This window comes from Oxyura jamaicensis, chromosome 2, assembly GCF_011077185.1.
Source record: "Oxyura jamaicensis isolate SHBP4307 breed ruddy duck chromosome 2, BPBGC_Ojam_1.0, whole genome shotgun sequence".
NCBI lineage: Eukaryota > Metazoa > Chordata > Aves > Anseriformes > Anatidae > Oxyura > Oxyura jamaicensis.
In genome coordinates this window covers 121,233,488-121,250,440 of record NC_048894.1, presented here as the reverse complement: position 1 = coordinate 121,250,440, position 16,953 = coordinate 121,233,488, and the positions used below count along the sequence as shown (strand labels likewise).

General features: G+C 39.2%; 1 protein-coding gene across 3 annotated transcripts in view; it reads right to left on the bottom strand.

Moving 5' to 3' along the window:
• NKAIN3 (sodium/potassium transporting ATPase interacting 3) overlaps positions 1-16,953 on the bottom strand; it is a 368,461-nt gene that overhangs the window by 220,994 nt on the left and 130,514 nt on the right. The window lies entirely within an intron of this gene.

The window sequence follows — 16,953 nt, the reverse complement described above, 5'->3', positions numbered from 1 at the left end:
TGATGCATATTGTATGTTATGATCAAACTGTAGGTGCTGAATAATTATCTCTGGAAGATGATTAAGGGTAATGTGTTATGTGAATACTAGCATGCTGAAATACACATATTAAAATGAAATAGAATATTGCAACAATAACATGTAGGAATAGAAAGCACACTGTTTGACTCACAAACTAATAGCTTTTGTTTAAAGCCATTTTAGCATATACTAAATAATGGCAGCTGACAGAGAAGTGTTATTAAGAGATGCATTCAGGACTTCACCTCCATTGTAATGTTCACCCTGTTTGATGTTTTCCACAAAACCCTCAAAAGACAAAATTCTGTCATACGCTTATTCTATGAAGTGTTACACAAAAGCACAGGAAACACATACCAGACTTGCTGATAAACAGACGATTGCTTGTATCTGTCATTATCCTTACAACTTAATAATTTTTCTTTGTACTGCAGATATTTAATATTTAAAATAGCATAAAACTTGACCACGCCAAGAGTTTTTCAAATGGTAAAAAGGGAATGATCACAAAAAAAATACGAGCTGCCATTTTACAGAGAAGAAATCAAGAAGAATGGAAATGTTCATCAGCTTGCTATGTCTAAACTAGTTATACCTAAACATATGAGACATTCTGAGCTCCCAGGTCCAGAGCTGGCTCTGGTTGACCCCATGCTGGACTGAAACTCAGGCATGCACTGGCATGCCTAGCTTTTCCTCTTCTCTCTCCCTGCTTCCTCCAACACGCCCATCCTCCTGGGACCACATGGCAGTCAGAGCACACTCCTACCAAAAGCACCAGTAGGACCAGCAGTGGTCTGGGACCTCGGCAGAACAGCCAGAATAGCACTACATGAATTGGAACTAAAGTTCAGTCTTTTTGCCATGCAAACATATTTCTGGGGAGACTTAAGCATTCTGCCTGCAAAATGGCCACACATTTTTCAGTGTAAATGTGCTAACCCCTTAACCCAGCCAACTACAGAAAGCAGGTTAGAAACACCTCCAGTGTAAATTGTGATAGCATACATAGGCAGTATAGCATAAAGGCTGGAATGACTGGATGGCTGGAATATCTATGCAGTCAATAAAGCCAGATGCTGCACATAGCTGCTTTCTGAGTAAAGAGATGAGGGCAATGTGGGCGTAGCTTGTGTCCAGTCTGTGTAAAGCCTAGGGTTGTGTCACATCTGATAGAAAGCCCTATGGCCCAACAGCCTCAGCTGGGTATCCCGCCCCTTTCTCTTAAACATGGCCAGTAGATCCATAAGACTTCAATGGGAGTAAAAACAAAGGGAGAAACAAAGGATTAGGTGTGTTTTTTATAAACCTAGGTTAGGTTTAACTTCTATTACAAAGCTTAGACTAAATTGTGGCTTATTTCTAGGTTTGTCAAGGGCCTCCTATGTGTCTTCAGGCAATCACTTACACTCTGTTTATGAAGCGGCCCAACTACTTCCAAACACCTAACATGTAATTTCTGTCATTCAGTCCCCTATATGTAAAATTCAGGTAGTACTATTTCTTTTTACTCCCATCTTTGTCCATCTGTTTAGAATTGTAAACTATATCCAGACAGCACCTAGCACAAGTAGCCCCCAAAGATCTCTGCTGTTACTGAAATAGAAATACTGAGTCAGGCAGCTCAAGAAGGAGCAGCTGGTTAAACAGTCTTTTCTGGGATAAAAATGAACACAGCAATTCATCTTCTTCAGGTTTATCATTACAAAGCTGGAACAAAAGAGGGAAATACTCTCTTCCTGGGAGCATGCACCTTCTGAAGAGTTATATAATTGATATTTCGGGGTGCTCATTATCAATCCAGTAAAGGAATAGCTTTACAACCTTTGGTGGTGCAGAACAAAGATATGTTTGGAGGAAGAAATGGTCTAATAGTACTTTGCTGAAACCCCCACAACAGTCCCTGAGTATCTGCTATGTAAAGATGGCCCTAAGTCTGAGGCTGCCAAATGTGATGCCTCAGAGGATTAATTTTCCCTCAGAAAGTATTGCCCTCCTTTCTGATAATGTGACCCTTAAAACAATCCTTTACTTGAATACATCTTCCTGTGTCTTCTTCTTGCTTTCTTCCTCTTATTACTCCACCCTCCTCTTCACCCCTTGGATCCTACTTTTCCCACATCCTGTTGAGCCTGATTTTTTAAAGCAATATGAGGTAGGAGCAGTCCTATTAGTGCAGTTCAAGTCAGCAGAGAGAAGAAACCAGACTTTCATCCACTCTTTCTCTGCTCTTTAGACAATTAGTGCCAGAAAAGGTTGTTTGGGAGCAGGTGGCTAAGTGCTACCTAAGAGATTCATAGGTATGGCATCAAAACTTTGTGTGGAAGTTGATATTACATAGATTCTCTAAACCCAGCAAAAGAGCAGAATCTTTCTTACTGACCAGAACGGAGACCTGTAAGGGCAGGTTTAAAGAGGAGAGGTTTTTATTTCAAGACCAATGGAAGACTACTGTCAGATCCAGTCAGATATAGTTTGTTATCAGAAATAGCAGTTCCACTCGGAGAAGGAAGGAAAAAATGCTGTTCATCATGGCAAGGGCAGAAAGGTGAGATCAGAAATGGCTTTTTATTAAAAAAAAAAAAAAAAAAAAAAAAAAAAAAAAAAAAAGAAGAAGAAGAAAAGAAAGTAAGGGTGTTTTACAGCTTTATAGAGAGATTATAGGTCAAAGTATCCCTGACCCTGCTGCAAGTTTTCTTAAATCTTAACACAAGCAGTCCAATGATGCCCAACTTTGTTTGTAATCTGTATCTTTAAAAACTCATCCACAGAACAGGAACAAGCAGCTACTTCTCTGTAGTGCCAATTCATATTCATACTCTTAATAAGACCAACCTCTAAAAATCTTGACTATCAGACCTGTCACACAATCACACAATCACAAAATGGGAATGGTTGGAAGGGACATCTGAAGATCATCTAGTCCAACCCCCAACCTGTCCAATCTGTCAGCTATGAAAAACTGTTTCAGACCTTAAAAGAAGCTTTCTTGCAATGTTTACATAATTTAACAATAACAATAATAATAATAAAAAAGCTTGTCAGTAATATTCATTACACAGTGTCTTGCCAAATGCCACTTAATGCACACACTCCCTCCATACCTTCCACTTTCTTCTCTCCACTATTCTATTTGTGTGCATATATTTTCTGCAGACTTGCTGCTCCCTTGCTGTCATTTGCAATGCACTGCCTCCACTCGGTTGTCTACTGTCGCACAGATCTCACCTAAAAAAGGTTTTCTATCTGCAGGCACATTTGGACCATCCGTGAGAAAAGCAGCGGCACTTGACCACCAGAAAGGACAAAGAAATCATCATCTTGTGCCCTTGATATTTCCAGAAGTCATTACTCATAAAAATCAGGATAAAAGCCATTTTGGTTTGTTATTCCCCACGGAGGGAGAACGTAACTTCAGTGGAACCAGTGACTTCACAGGGCCAGTGACTTCATGTAGCTTCATGGAACCAGTGAACATAGAAAGGCATTCACAGAAAACTCAGCTGAAGCTGAATATATTAATATGCAGAAAGAGATGCACATGAATCACTGTCAAATCCCATGCTTCCCCACCCCAAAAGCCTGCATTAGTGTGAGGAAACAGGAAAAGAAAATGGATTTTTACATAGCTAGTACAAAGCAAAGCATTTGATTAACCCTATTAGGGACCAATTAGGCCTAATGAGATCAAATAAATATTTATCAACACAGCCAAAGCATATGTCCTTGCCTATATTATGTTAGCTTATATATTGTGAACACAACACTTGGAAACCAGGGAGCTCCAACTGACTTCGGTGGTCCAGGCTTTAATTGTCCATATAGCAATATGATGTACCACCTTTGCATAAATGAATGTCAACACCTTGGTGAAACAAATATACAAATGCTTGAGAAGATTCATTTGGGATTTGAGATCTCATACATAGTTCTGCAAATCAGGGATATGCATTAGATGGAGGACTCACACCAACTGGAACTGAGCACATCTTGGGACTTCCTGGAAGTATGTTCATTTACATACTTACAATCTGTAACAATTAGGCTCACCAATGATATCTTGACAAGGTATCTTCCTCCTCCTTTGAGTAGTTTCCTCATTGAACATAACAGGTATTTTAGATGAGGATTTTGAACACTTCTGCTGTTACGTAACATTGTAATAGGAAGAGACTTTCTTGGGGAAAGGTGCAGATAATAAATCACTGGAGCACTAAACTCTTTTGATAGCACGTCTGTTTTAACAGTAGGCAGTGCCACATGGTGTACTGCAGAACAAATTGTTCGGCTGGAAAAAGTTTTCACATCTGTTAAAGGACCTTTGCACATGTTCATATGAACTCAGATTTAACATGACTACATGACTTTTTTTTTCCTTTTTTTTTTTTTTTTTTTTTCCTGATACTGTACCCAGGCAGAAAAATCCAAAACTTTAGGTACAAGGATGGCTGAGATAGGATATAGTGAGTTGAAAGAGTTAACATACACTTTTCTTTTTTTCTCCCTCCCTTAGTAGATGAAATCAGCAGGACGAAGTATTATCAGGGGAAAAGCCAATAATCAGAGCTTAAAAGGAGGACATTATAGACCAGAAATGATACAAAAGGAGATAGAGAGGGAAGCTGAAGGAATCCAGACACCAGAGATAGAGTCCACGAGGGAAAAAATATCGGTCCTAGTGACATGTAAGATCTGAATTCAAAAACCCATGCTTTTTAATGTTCTTCCATAATATTGAGCATATTGTTTGACAACACTGCATCTCAACTTTAGACATATTACATGGAAACCACAGTAGTTTCCTAACTTCCTAACAGTAATATTGTTGGAATAAAGGCAATATTGTCTAGGTGTGTCTCAGACTATTTCTAGACACTCAGAAGGACCCTGCACCCAAAGATGCAGCCAATAAATAAAGACTAGCACACAAATACAGATCTGAGCAGAATAAATTCTAATAAATGAAAATAAAACTTGCTTTATTAAATTTGGTTTATTAAATAAATAAATCCATCGAATTCTTTGAAAATATATTCATATTCCATTAAGAAATGTCCTTTTTTTTTTTTTCTTTTACTGAATTGTATTAATTAGCAACTTCAGACCAATGCTTTTTTATCTAGAGAATATATTTTTTGATTCATTCACAAGACCATTCTTAAGAACCTGAAAATCTTCTGAGAGTCACTCATACTTAAATGAAGCAGATATTCTTGTTAGCTTCTGGCAAGAAAGCTCATTTTTCTTGTGTAATGAGTCATTAATTTAACTCTCTAGAAGTCTTAGTAAATAATAAATTTAATCCCTAATAACCATGAAAAAGAAAAATGGGACTACATGGAATAATGTCTTTTTACCTTCTCATTTTATGCAATCACAAAACAAATCAAGTGCAGACCTATACAGTGTATTCTAAACCATTGCATACTACCAGCCTAAAAAATATGGAAAAGGAGTGGGGAAAACCACCAGCATTAGACTTGTCTTGCTAATGGGATTAAAGGAAATTGGCCAAAACTATTGCAGATGACTGGGTTTTATCTTAACTGCTCACAGTGAAATGGTCTGTTGCTGTGAGTGATGTCCCACATTAGCAAATGTTGGTCTTTCTCATCACATAAATCAGCAGTTATCTATCTTCCTGATGCTATCAGTCTTCTGAAGATGCCTCAACTGTGACAAGAAATAATGAGAGATTAATTAAACTGTTAACCTCTTCTGTAGTATTAGCCATAGCTAGACAGAGGGAAAGATAGTCCTTCATGGAGAATGCTGTCAGTAAACCACATCTGGGAGAACAAACATTCAGAATCAGCCCATGACACTACAAAATGTACAGCATTTTCAGGAATTATATTTTATTTGATTTGATAAAGGAGGATTTAGCCTACTGTGATTACAACTCATGAATGAAAGGAACTATCAAAGGGTCCAAATAATGACAATGGGAGATAAGTTAAAATCAGCCCTGTAGGCATCTGATAAGTTTTCAGTCCATACCATATTCTCCAAGAATAAATCAGCTGCAGCTGGCATGGACACAAGTAAAACAACAAAGAAAAGATACTCGGATAATATCAAATGGACTAAAAATCACACGCAGCAACATTGTCTGAGATTTGAAATGAATATTTTGTATTCCCTGTAAAGAGGAATACTTACAAATATCCTTTATCATCTAGTCCATTCAAACTCATTACTAGCACACATAAGCTTGTCTGCTAAAAGGAAGTAAGACAGCAAACAATGTTGTGCAGGAGAAGCAGATCTATTGGACAAAGCATCCATTTTATAGCATATGGAGAGGCTTACTTTGAACTAGTCTGGTCTCTCGGAATAAATGTTCCTGGTTTATATTCATGTGAAGGAAACCTAGACCATGCAATCCAGAGTGCTTCACGACAGAAAGCAAAGTGCAGTCAAGAGGTGACAATTGGGGTATTTCGTTCAGAAGCACACTCTTGAGCCAAATTAATTCTAATGCTAACACAGATGTACCCACTGTGCTTGCATTTTAGGAAAAAGTGAAGAAACGTAATACATATTTAAACATAAGGTCTGTGTCCCAGTAAGAATGAATTAGATCCTAAAGAAGGAGCTTGAAACTTTTAAGGCTCCAATACTGCAAATATGATCCTTATTTTTGTGCACATGAGTCCACACAGACTGGTTTCAGTGGGTCTACTACTTGTTGTTATTTCAGCAAAGCATTAAGTATGTTTATACAATCATGTGTACACACCTCCACTCATGCTTCAGGCTGAGTTACCTGAGCAGAAAGTCCTGAAAGACTTTGTAAGATCTGAAAGGTAGGTATTACAAAGCAATGGAAAATCATGTGTCTAGATGAATTTAACACTACATACAGTTCATATTTCACTCATTCACTATGCCATGAATGTCTGCACTTGACTACATAAACTTGCCCTTCACTGTCAAAGGGGCAATACTTGGTTGAATGGATGGTTTTAGATTCATATCTTGATGAGAGCTGAGCACCTGCAAGCAAAGCATCTGCCTATTAGAATAAAAAGGAGGAGGAACTATGGACCAAAGAGTATTCCACAAATTTTTGACACAGAATAATTACTGCTTCAGAAACTTGATAGTAATAGATTTAAATATCACATATGTAAAAATGCAATCACTTGCATTTACCTCTATTGCTGTTGGGTTGGAATTCACACTTTAGAATAAAAACCTGATAAAAATAGCCCTTTGTTATTTGTAAAGGAGCATTTCAGGCAGCTTCTGAGATCAGGAAAAGCTAATTCATGCAAATGAACCAACATCTGGACGATCAAAGAAACTTTCTTACTAGAATATCCACTTCTTATAGGGCAGTAACTGTCACTAGGGAAATGTCTTGGGTTTTTCCTATTTGAAAAGGACCTTGAATCAATGCCTTCTTAATTGTGAAATGTATTAAGAGTTTTCAGAAATGACATTATTCTCTAATGCCCCTGCCCATTAATGGAGCACATTCATTGTACTTATTAGGATGGTAAAGAATCATTAGACTGGTGGGAATGAGGGAAAGAAAATTGAAATATTCCCTGCTAAGAAACTAATTTCACAAAAATGACAGGAAGCCAGTGGAACCGAAAAGCCGGAGATGTTAGAATTAGGTGTACTCATTTGAGTCATACTTGATGGCACCAACAAAGGCTGCTGTGAAGAAAATCATCCTGGTCCTCCTGCTCTCTGTATTTTTCCGGAGGTACTCCCCATTCTTTCTGCTGCTTCCTGCCCTCACATCATAGTCACTGCATAAAGTTAACTTGTGCAATACATTTTTTTTGAGCTCATTTACACTGGTCTGAAGGTAACTGCTCTGGGGAAATGGGAAATTCACATGACATTCAGAGGGACTGCTGTGCTGTCTAGAACCCTGTCAAGGTCCTATCAAAGAGTTTGCTAACACCAATGCACTCAAAGTTAGGTTTCAGAAGGATGGGATACTGTAACTCTCCTTCTTTGATTGCACTGATAGCATTCAGAGATGTGTGCAAAGGGTTTCTTGTTTGCTTGATTGATTGCTATTTTGCACTTGATTCTCATGTTATTGGTTAAAGCAGTTTCCATGTCCCAATAAGAAAGTAAAATGCATACCCTCCCCTTCCATTTACACCTCTCCTTCTAGGCGTGCTTAAAGTGAAATGCTATTATATGCATAAAGGATGATATTCTACAGAACAGAGAGCAGACAGCAATTGGCAAAGAGAGTGATACATATATACACTCCAGGTCTTACATTTCTGAGGTTTTCTGTGAAATGCAACCTTATCAAAGAAAACTTAAAGTACTGTATTGTGGGAAATTAATTTGAGCCTCTGGGCACTCAGGAAAGAACCAAATGCTGTTCTGCCAAAATGGCCGTGCCCCCTCTTTATCCTCTTTAATGACTTCTGAACCAGTGACCGATCCCTTCAAGAGTGTTGGAGTTCCTACTTCACTGCTTCAGATAGCTTTAAAAGGCTATGAAGTTACATTTGGTTATATTTTGGATATATAACTGAATTTCAGTCAACCACTGCTGACAAAGGTTATTGAACATTCAAGGCTTTGAATGCATACACAAAAAGCACAGGCAGAAGGAACATATGCAGTAGTGGTAGGAGTAGCGTCATACTTTTCCAAAATGATTTTTTTTTATTTTTTTTTTTTTGAGATTTCAGAAATACTCTTCATTTCTACTCTGATCATCACAGCATTTTGGAGGAAAAAAAAAAAAAAAAAAAGGCAAAAAAGGCAAATGTCATGCTAGTAGTCATCCTATAGCAGCCCGGGAGTTTGCCTGGTGTGGTGGTTTTACCTTGCTACAGAGCTGAACTCCACCACAGCTGCTCTCACTCCCCATCCTCAAAGGAAAAGGGGCAGAAAATACAATGGAAAGGGCTCAAGGGTTGAGATAAGGACAGGGAGATCACTCAACAATTACCATCACAGGTAAAATAGACTCAGCGTAGGGAGATTAATCTGATTTATTGCCTATCGTTAGCAGACTAGAACAGTGAGAAACTAAAAGCAACCTAAAAACACCTTCCCCTCATCCACCCTCTTCCACCTCCTCTCCCCGAGTGGCACAGGGGAACGGGGAATGGTGGCTGTGGACAGTCCCTGATGCTTTGTCTCTGCTGCTCCGTCACGGTCACTCCCTGTCCCTGCTCCCCGTGGGGTCCCTCCCACGGATGCCGTCCTGCCCGAACTGAGCCTGCAGGGGCTGCCCACAGGCAGCAGCTCTCCAAGAACTGCTCCCACACGGCTCCGTACCACAGTGTCCATCCATCCCCCAGGAGCAAACTGCTCCAGCATGGGTCCCCCACAGGTGGCAGCTCCCCCCAGGCCCCCTGCTCCTGCATGGGTTCCTCATATTGGGGTCCCCATATCATGGCTGAATTTTCCAGACTCCAGATATTTCTGGGGACTTTGGTTTCTCTGGTTTTGAGAAAAAGCTCAATACCAGCACATAACACGCTTCCTCTCAAAATGTAAAACAAAAGGGAAAACAGTTCCTAACAAAACAAAAAGCAATTATAATAAAATTCCCAACTAGCCATGCTCTGTGGTAAGACCATAAATGGAAATTAATTTCCAAAGCAAATTCTGAATCAGATTTAAGTCTCAGAAAGTGGTAATTCAGAAAGTGGTGATTCAGTGTTTGTTTTCCTACCCAATGAATGTCATTACTACACAAGTGAACTATATAACAAGACTGACCGTACCTATAGGAAAACCCCCATCACAACACAAGGGCTCAACTTTTAGAATGACCTTTTTCACAGGTTAAGAGAGAGTGGTTGCCCAATAGTCAGCTCGAGACCCCAATTCCTAAGATTTATTTTGTTACTCAGAACTTCAGTCTTGCTTTGACCTATTCCTAGTATTATGATCTAGGAATACGATCCGAATCAGAACACAGCAAAACAAGGAGCAAGAAAACTAATCTTCCATTCATTGGCTTGCTATTTTAAATTCAAGGATGATAACAGCAGTAACTGTTGAGCTGGCGATGTTGGGAACCAGTTTGTGGAGAACAGCATTAGCAGTGCTTCAGTCTGCATGCTGCTGGGAGCAGAGGATGCAGAGCGTGGGTTTGAGCAGCCAGGGTGTTTGGGGAGGGGAAATCAAGCAGGTGGTGAATAGGAAAGCTGGATCAGTAAGTGGAAAAGAGCTGTCAGGGGAATCATTAGGAGCAGTTGCCTGGCCAGCTCCCATTTAGGATCAGCATCTGTGCCAGCCTGAGGAGGGGAGGGGCTGTTGCTACACTCCAGATGTGCCCAACATGAGTGAGCAGCGCTGGCTGCGAGGGACAGGGGGGAAATAAAGAGCGGAGCCGTAGGGAGGGTGGTGGAGAGAACCAGGGGAACAGCTGCTGGGTTGCTACAGACGACAGACACTGTGAGCAGAATCGTATGTGCCACTGCTGCACCACTTTGATCTCTCAGATATTTCTGCCTAGCAGTAAGGGGTTAAATAAATGTCCAGGGAAAAAAAGATATTTCAGGGGCTGTAGGTGCTGATTAGGCTGATCCATCCCCCTGTGACCACTTCCTGAAATCAAGACAAGTTGGTATTTTCTGCTTGAACTACTGCTTAATTTTATCACTGTACAGTAGCTAAGAATTATTTCTTGGACTATACACTGGCTTAAAACTGCAGTAAAGGATATTATATTTTGTTCTGCCAAATATCCTATAAAGTCTGATTTTTCTCTCTCAACTCAAATGTAATTCATGAATTCACTCAGAATAGACACATTTGTCTGGCTGCTTCTGAAGCTGAGCTGTGATGAACACAGGATGCAATTGATCAAAAGTTTCAAGACAGTATTCATGCCTTGGGACTATGAATATCTATTTTGATTTCTTCTCTCGGTGTTATGTGATGCCTCTACTATGCATTCTCACTTCTTTGACTATCTTCTGCTGAAACTCTTCTGACATATGGTAGCAATTGTATTTCTGACCATATGGGGAGGTCTGGGCTTTGGCTAGAGTATTATAACCCAGCATGTATGATCTGCCTCTCATCTTTTACAGCTGAATTTCACTACCTTTTTTTTTTTTTTTTTTCCAGGTTTTTAATCAACTTCTTGTCTCACCCCACTTTAGTTGTATCAGTAGAATATTCCATATCTCTTTAGGGAGGTCTGAAGTTTTCTCAATCATAATTTTCTGAACATAAATCTTTCAAGCAGGATTTTCACACCCCATTCCCCTGAGGTTACTGCTGGAGTATAACAGTGAGAGTCAATGAATTGAGCTAAGCTAAACCAGCATTTTCTGTAATTCAACTTACATTTCAATTCATCAAAGAGAGCATAGCTGGTTTAGGCAGCTTCTTTCAGCCTGTTTAGAAGTCAGAATATAAATAAATATCAATTTTTATTTCTCCCCTGAGATCTAAGCTAACTGCCATAATATATAAAGAAAGAGGGAATGTGTTTTATGCAACAGAAAACTTCATCAGAAACACTGTACGATAAGCAGAATGGAGCAAATAATTCATATTGATTACATTTTTATAGATGTTTAACCTGTCTTTTGTCTATGAAATATGCCAGGGAAGTTCCATTTTTTTCAATATGTACAGTATTCTGTGCTTATACGTGAGTTTTTTAATGTGCAAATTGATATAACAGGTATGTAATTAACACTTCCTGGATACTATTCATCCATTGAGTAATACTATAATTGATCAGAGAGGCCACATAGCATGCATTTTGCAGCTGGGACAGCAGTTGCATAGAATGAACTTTTATAGCAAAAATAAAAAATAAATGCATGTGCAACAAAATATGTTGAACTGAAAACTTTGACAGATTTTCTTTTTTACTCTCTTAAGGAAAAATATAAAATGTTATAAAAAATCATTGCAGAAAAAAATCAAGTAGTGGGATAGATTTTGTTGAGGCATATTTTATCAGGTTTAAAGAAATGTTATATTGTTAAAATAATATGGACTCTGTCTTCAGAGAGTTTTTCAAACTCTAATCATGAAGACAGCTCGATAAATGCAGGAATAGTTGGGATTGCATCCTACACTAATTTATGAAAAGGAGAAAAAAATCCCTCATAAAATGCTTCCAAATTATAATAAACACCTCAGTAAAGTTCTACAGTCATCTTCTCCAAATTTACTTCTTTAGTGCACTTTCAATTTCATTTTCAATTTAAATAAAATCAGTTCTTGAGCTTGTAGCCTGATTTACTAACATAAAATAACAGAGACTGGACTGTGGTCCCAGCTCAGGACAACAGAGTAATTAGTTCTTTGTGAGTTTGCAGACTGGGTTAGCCACTACCATTAACAAACTTCAGTTTCATACGACTAGGACTAACCTGGTGAAAAGTTATGGAGATGGACCATAGGCCATTCATCAAAAAAAAAAAAAAAAGCTTTTCTAGACTGTCAGTCATTCTTTTTATATGCCCTGTTAAAGTCTTCACAGTAAAGCGTTCTTCCGTAGAACACCAATCATCTCTGATTTATTCTCTTCATTCTTCCCTCCCACTCCATATATAATTTAAAATAAGTAATTAAACTCTACAAAATGCTTAGATGAAGATGCTGGGTGTAACACAGAGGCTGGCTTAAAATCAGGTTCACATGATGCAACATGAAGACATCTTAGCAGCAGCATCATTGTTAGTTTCATAATTATAAAACCCTTCTGGGATTCCCAGTATTGGGCAATCTTTAAGAAGAACACCTTCATCACTGAAATGGGAATTTATATTTGTGATAATGGCTATCATATAGTCTTACAGAACTTCTCCTCTCCTTACAAAAGAATTGTATCTAGTAAACATACCTATTTAAGCTGTAAACATAAGTTAGAAGAATGTCCAATGTACTTGGATGCTCTTGGCCTGATTTAGGCAAGCATTTCATAAAATGCATAAAAGAAAGCATGTCAAGATTTTAAATGAACTTAAATGTTCTTCTTCTTTGCCTTTATTTAAATATCAAATGTGTTCACACAGGCATCATTTCACAAAGAATATTGCTCACCAGGATATACACTGAAACCAGTGCAAGGCACTTACAAGAATTTCTATTTAAAGTACTGCTTCAACTCACAGGCACCACAGAATGTTAAAGTACTTCTTGAGCCGGGGAACTGAGAGAGGCCACTAGACCAGAAACCACAAAATTAAACATGGGGAGTGAAATATCTCTTTCTCTCAAGCAATAAGGATTATTAGTTTTTTTTTTTTTTTACTTTAATTATCAAAATGGAAATAGCCCTGTTTCAGAGAAATTTTGTATCCAGTATCTTTACCATCTTATTCTAAATCTAACATGAAGTTTAATATAGAAGCTAACACAATTCACGAATTCCTCTCACTAGAAAGAGATAAAGACAATCACAGCATTGTAATTGTCGTAAGTCATTCTGCCAATTTTCATTTCAAAATAATGATAAAGATTTTCTATTTTGAGAATTTCATTATGTCTTCATCAAATTGTGGTTAACAATATTATTCCAAGCTCTTCCTGAAAATCACAGATTTTGATATATTTGGCCTTTGTCTCACAGACAGAAACAGATAACTAGAGAGTCTGGATGAAAGACAGAACATAGATATAAATTCTGTGCTCCAGCCTACTTGATCTAAGACCTGCATTAAAAGACATCTTCAAAATATTTCACTTTCCCATTTTAAGCATTTATTTTATCTTGTCCTCCTCAAATAAGCAAAGATTTTAGTGGAATTAATCCCATTACACATTTAGTTTGACTTGCCAGCACTCAGCTTTACTTTTTCACTCTGCCACAAGCCTTTACAAAAGGAGATGATAAGGGAAGTACCTGAAACATGAAACCAAGAACATTGGATGGCACCACCTGAAATTCCCTCAACTTTTAATATCCATCAGACTAAAGCACACATTTCAAACTCATTTACTTGATGTGTTTACTTACTGTTCACCCTCGGACAAGAAATAAAGGGACTTTTCTTGGTCATAGCAGCCTCTGCCATAGAAGACAACCATGTAACTGTACCATCTGCACTGTAGTGCTGTTCTGTCTCACCTCAGTTACTACAGTAACAAATATACACTGTATTTATAAATCTCTGTAAACTGTTAAAATTATTTGTCTGGATTGGCCTAATATGGACTGCAGTGGAAGAGATCATGTAAATAGATAAGAAAAATTAAGACCTGCACTATTTCTTAAGCTGTTCAAGCCACTGACAAAAAAATTTCTTGCTTTCAAAAGTTTTCTGAATACCCAAGTGGTTATTCAGTGAGGGTGGTTCAGAAAACCCTGCAGGAAATACAAAGATTCAGTCAGTTTCCATTTTCCTCCCTTTGCCTATAAGCTGTCTTTCTAGTTTTCCTTGTTTGAACAGTAATCTATTACATATGTTTATTCCCTCTTGTGTACTTAAAACATTTTATAGTTCCTAATTTCCTAGTTATAAGATTATACCCTCTGATTTCCATGGCACTCTGCCAAATATAACAGTTCATTCTCGATTATTGAAAACATATGCAACAGAAGCTCCAGCAAGCCTGATTTCGTATCCATCTTTATTTCTTTCACAAACATTCTTTCTGAACACACCAGTGCCTCAGACATTTTAACATTTATTTCTCGTCTTCCCTTCCTGTACTTGCTGCAGTCACTAACTACTGTCCCTTGCAATATTAACAGCTTAAAAAATTGCTCACCGGATATTCTGCAGTAAATGGAGCAGACTCTCGGCAGAAATCAATTGTACAGATGGAGCTACATGAACGTACAGCTGCTGGAGAGGAGTTGTGGGCTGGGGTTCAGCTCCCTCACCTACAGGAGGCAGCTTCAGATTTCCCCAGCCTGCCAAAGGTGCTGGAAATATATAAGCATTTGCATAAGGGGTAAGCTAATGAAGGAGCTGTATCTAGGAAAAGCAGCTATCATTATTATATGATGATACCTGCCCGCTGGTACCCAACAGAAAAAACTCTTTGTGTTATTTTTGGTCTTGCTTCCACCCTTGCTAAAAACATTCTTTGTCTATTAATGGAACAATAAAGCATCATCTAATTTATGTATTTCAGTATATCTTAAAACTTCTGAAAATCCCTTCTGAAATTGTTTCCACTAAAATCCCACTGGGAATACAATTTAGACTCAGAGGAATGCTGAGTGTATCCCCCAAGTATCCCAGCCTTTCCACGAAGCTGCTTCCTCCATCTGCATAAGCATTTCCTAGCCTGCCTTTTCATTCTGCCCTTGGAGATCTATAATAGTTTCCTGTGATTGCTCTTATGCTTTTCCTGTATTTCACTTCAATCAAAGCTGTCTCTGCACTGGTAGCCAAACTACATGTCATTTCATCCTTCAGTCAAAGCGTACTCCCTTGTCTCTCATATTCCTCTATATTGGTGTGGCAATCCATTTTAAAGTGTCTGCGACCCCGTTAGAATGCAACTGGGAAAAAAATACATAATGTGCAATCTCAGAGAAAGAAATAGATAGGAAAAAGAAAGATGAGGAGACAAAGCAAGGAGAGGAATAAGTTTGAGAAAAATTCTGTAGACTTTCTGCTTTCTCTAGTTAGGTCAAGCTCCCCCAGCCTGCACAGAAAGCCTGCTCATGGAAGGAGGCTGGCACTCCCTTCTGGATTGCCCACCTTTCTTCAGGTCACCACCGAGGCAAAGACATGCTTTCAAAAAAATGCTTAACCCAGAAGCAACACTGGGAAGAAAAACAGAGGTGAAGCTGTCCTACAGGTCGGTTTTCTTCAGCCAGATCTACTACAGAAACAGTTTACCATGCTACCTCTACTTCTCCCAGAAGCTCAAAGGGTACCCTAAAGAGACTTCTGTTTTCTCCAGCCAGACATTGGTTTGTCCACATTTCTTTCCACAGATCTTTGCCATGCTCCATTTGTACATCAAACCTACTTGGCCAAAAAGTTTCACAGAATATATTTTGGTGATTCAAAATTAATTAATTGATTAGTTAATTAATTAAAACTCTAGGTAATTTAAAATTATCTGATGCAAAAATAACAACCTAAGTCACTTTAAGCTCACTCCCTCACTGCCATACAGTGAGGCATTGTACACACATATTGCAAACCTGTCTCTAGAAAAGCAACTCACTGGTTTTCTGTATCTGGCTTATGTAGCAAGGTTTCGGTAGTGGGGGGTTGCAGGGGTGGCCTCTGTGAGCAGAGCCCAGCAGCTGCCCCATGTCAGATCAGAGCCAGCTCCAAAAGGGACCCACTGCTGGCCAGAGCTGAGCCAGGGAGCAGTGCTGGTTGGGCCTCTGAGAGAGCAGGTTTAAGGAAGAGAGAAAAAACAAATATATATATATCTATATATATGTAACTGCGGCTCAACAGCAGCTGGGAGAATGAGGAGTGAGAAGCAGCCCTGCAGCCCCCCAGGTCAGTGCAGCAGGAGGGCAGGAGGTGCTCCAGGCAGGCAGCAGCAGTTCCCCTGCGGGCTGTGGAGAGGCCCCTGGTGGAGCAGGCTGTCCCCCTGCAGCCCATGGGTCCCACATGGAGCAGATCTCCACGCTGCAGCCCGTGGAGGAGCCCCCGGTGGAGCAGGTGGATGTGGCCTGGAGGAGGCTGCGGCCCATGGAGAGCCCCCAAGGAGCAGGCCCCGGGCCGGAGCTGCAGCCCGTGGAGAGGAGCCCAAGCAGAAGCAGGGAAAATGGGCAGGTTCTATTAAATAATATATAAAATCTTGTTATTAAATTATATTAATCTTCCTATACTGAGTCTGTTTTGCCTATGATGGTGATTGGTGAGCTATCTTCCTGTCCTTACCACAACCCAAGAGTTTTTTCGTTGTCTTTTCGCCCTGTGTTCTTTTGAAGAGGGGGAGTGAGAGAGCAGCGTGGTGATGCTTAACTACCTAACAGTGTGCAACCATCACATCTTCTATTGCAAAACTTTTTCTGTGCCATGTTGGTGAAAT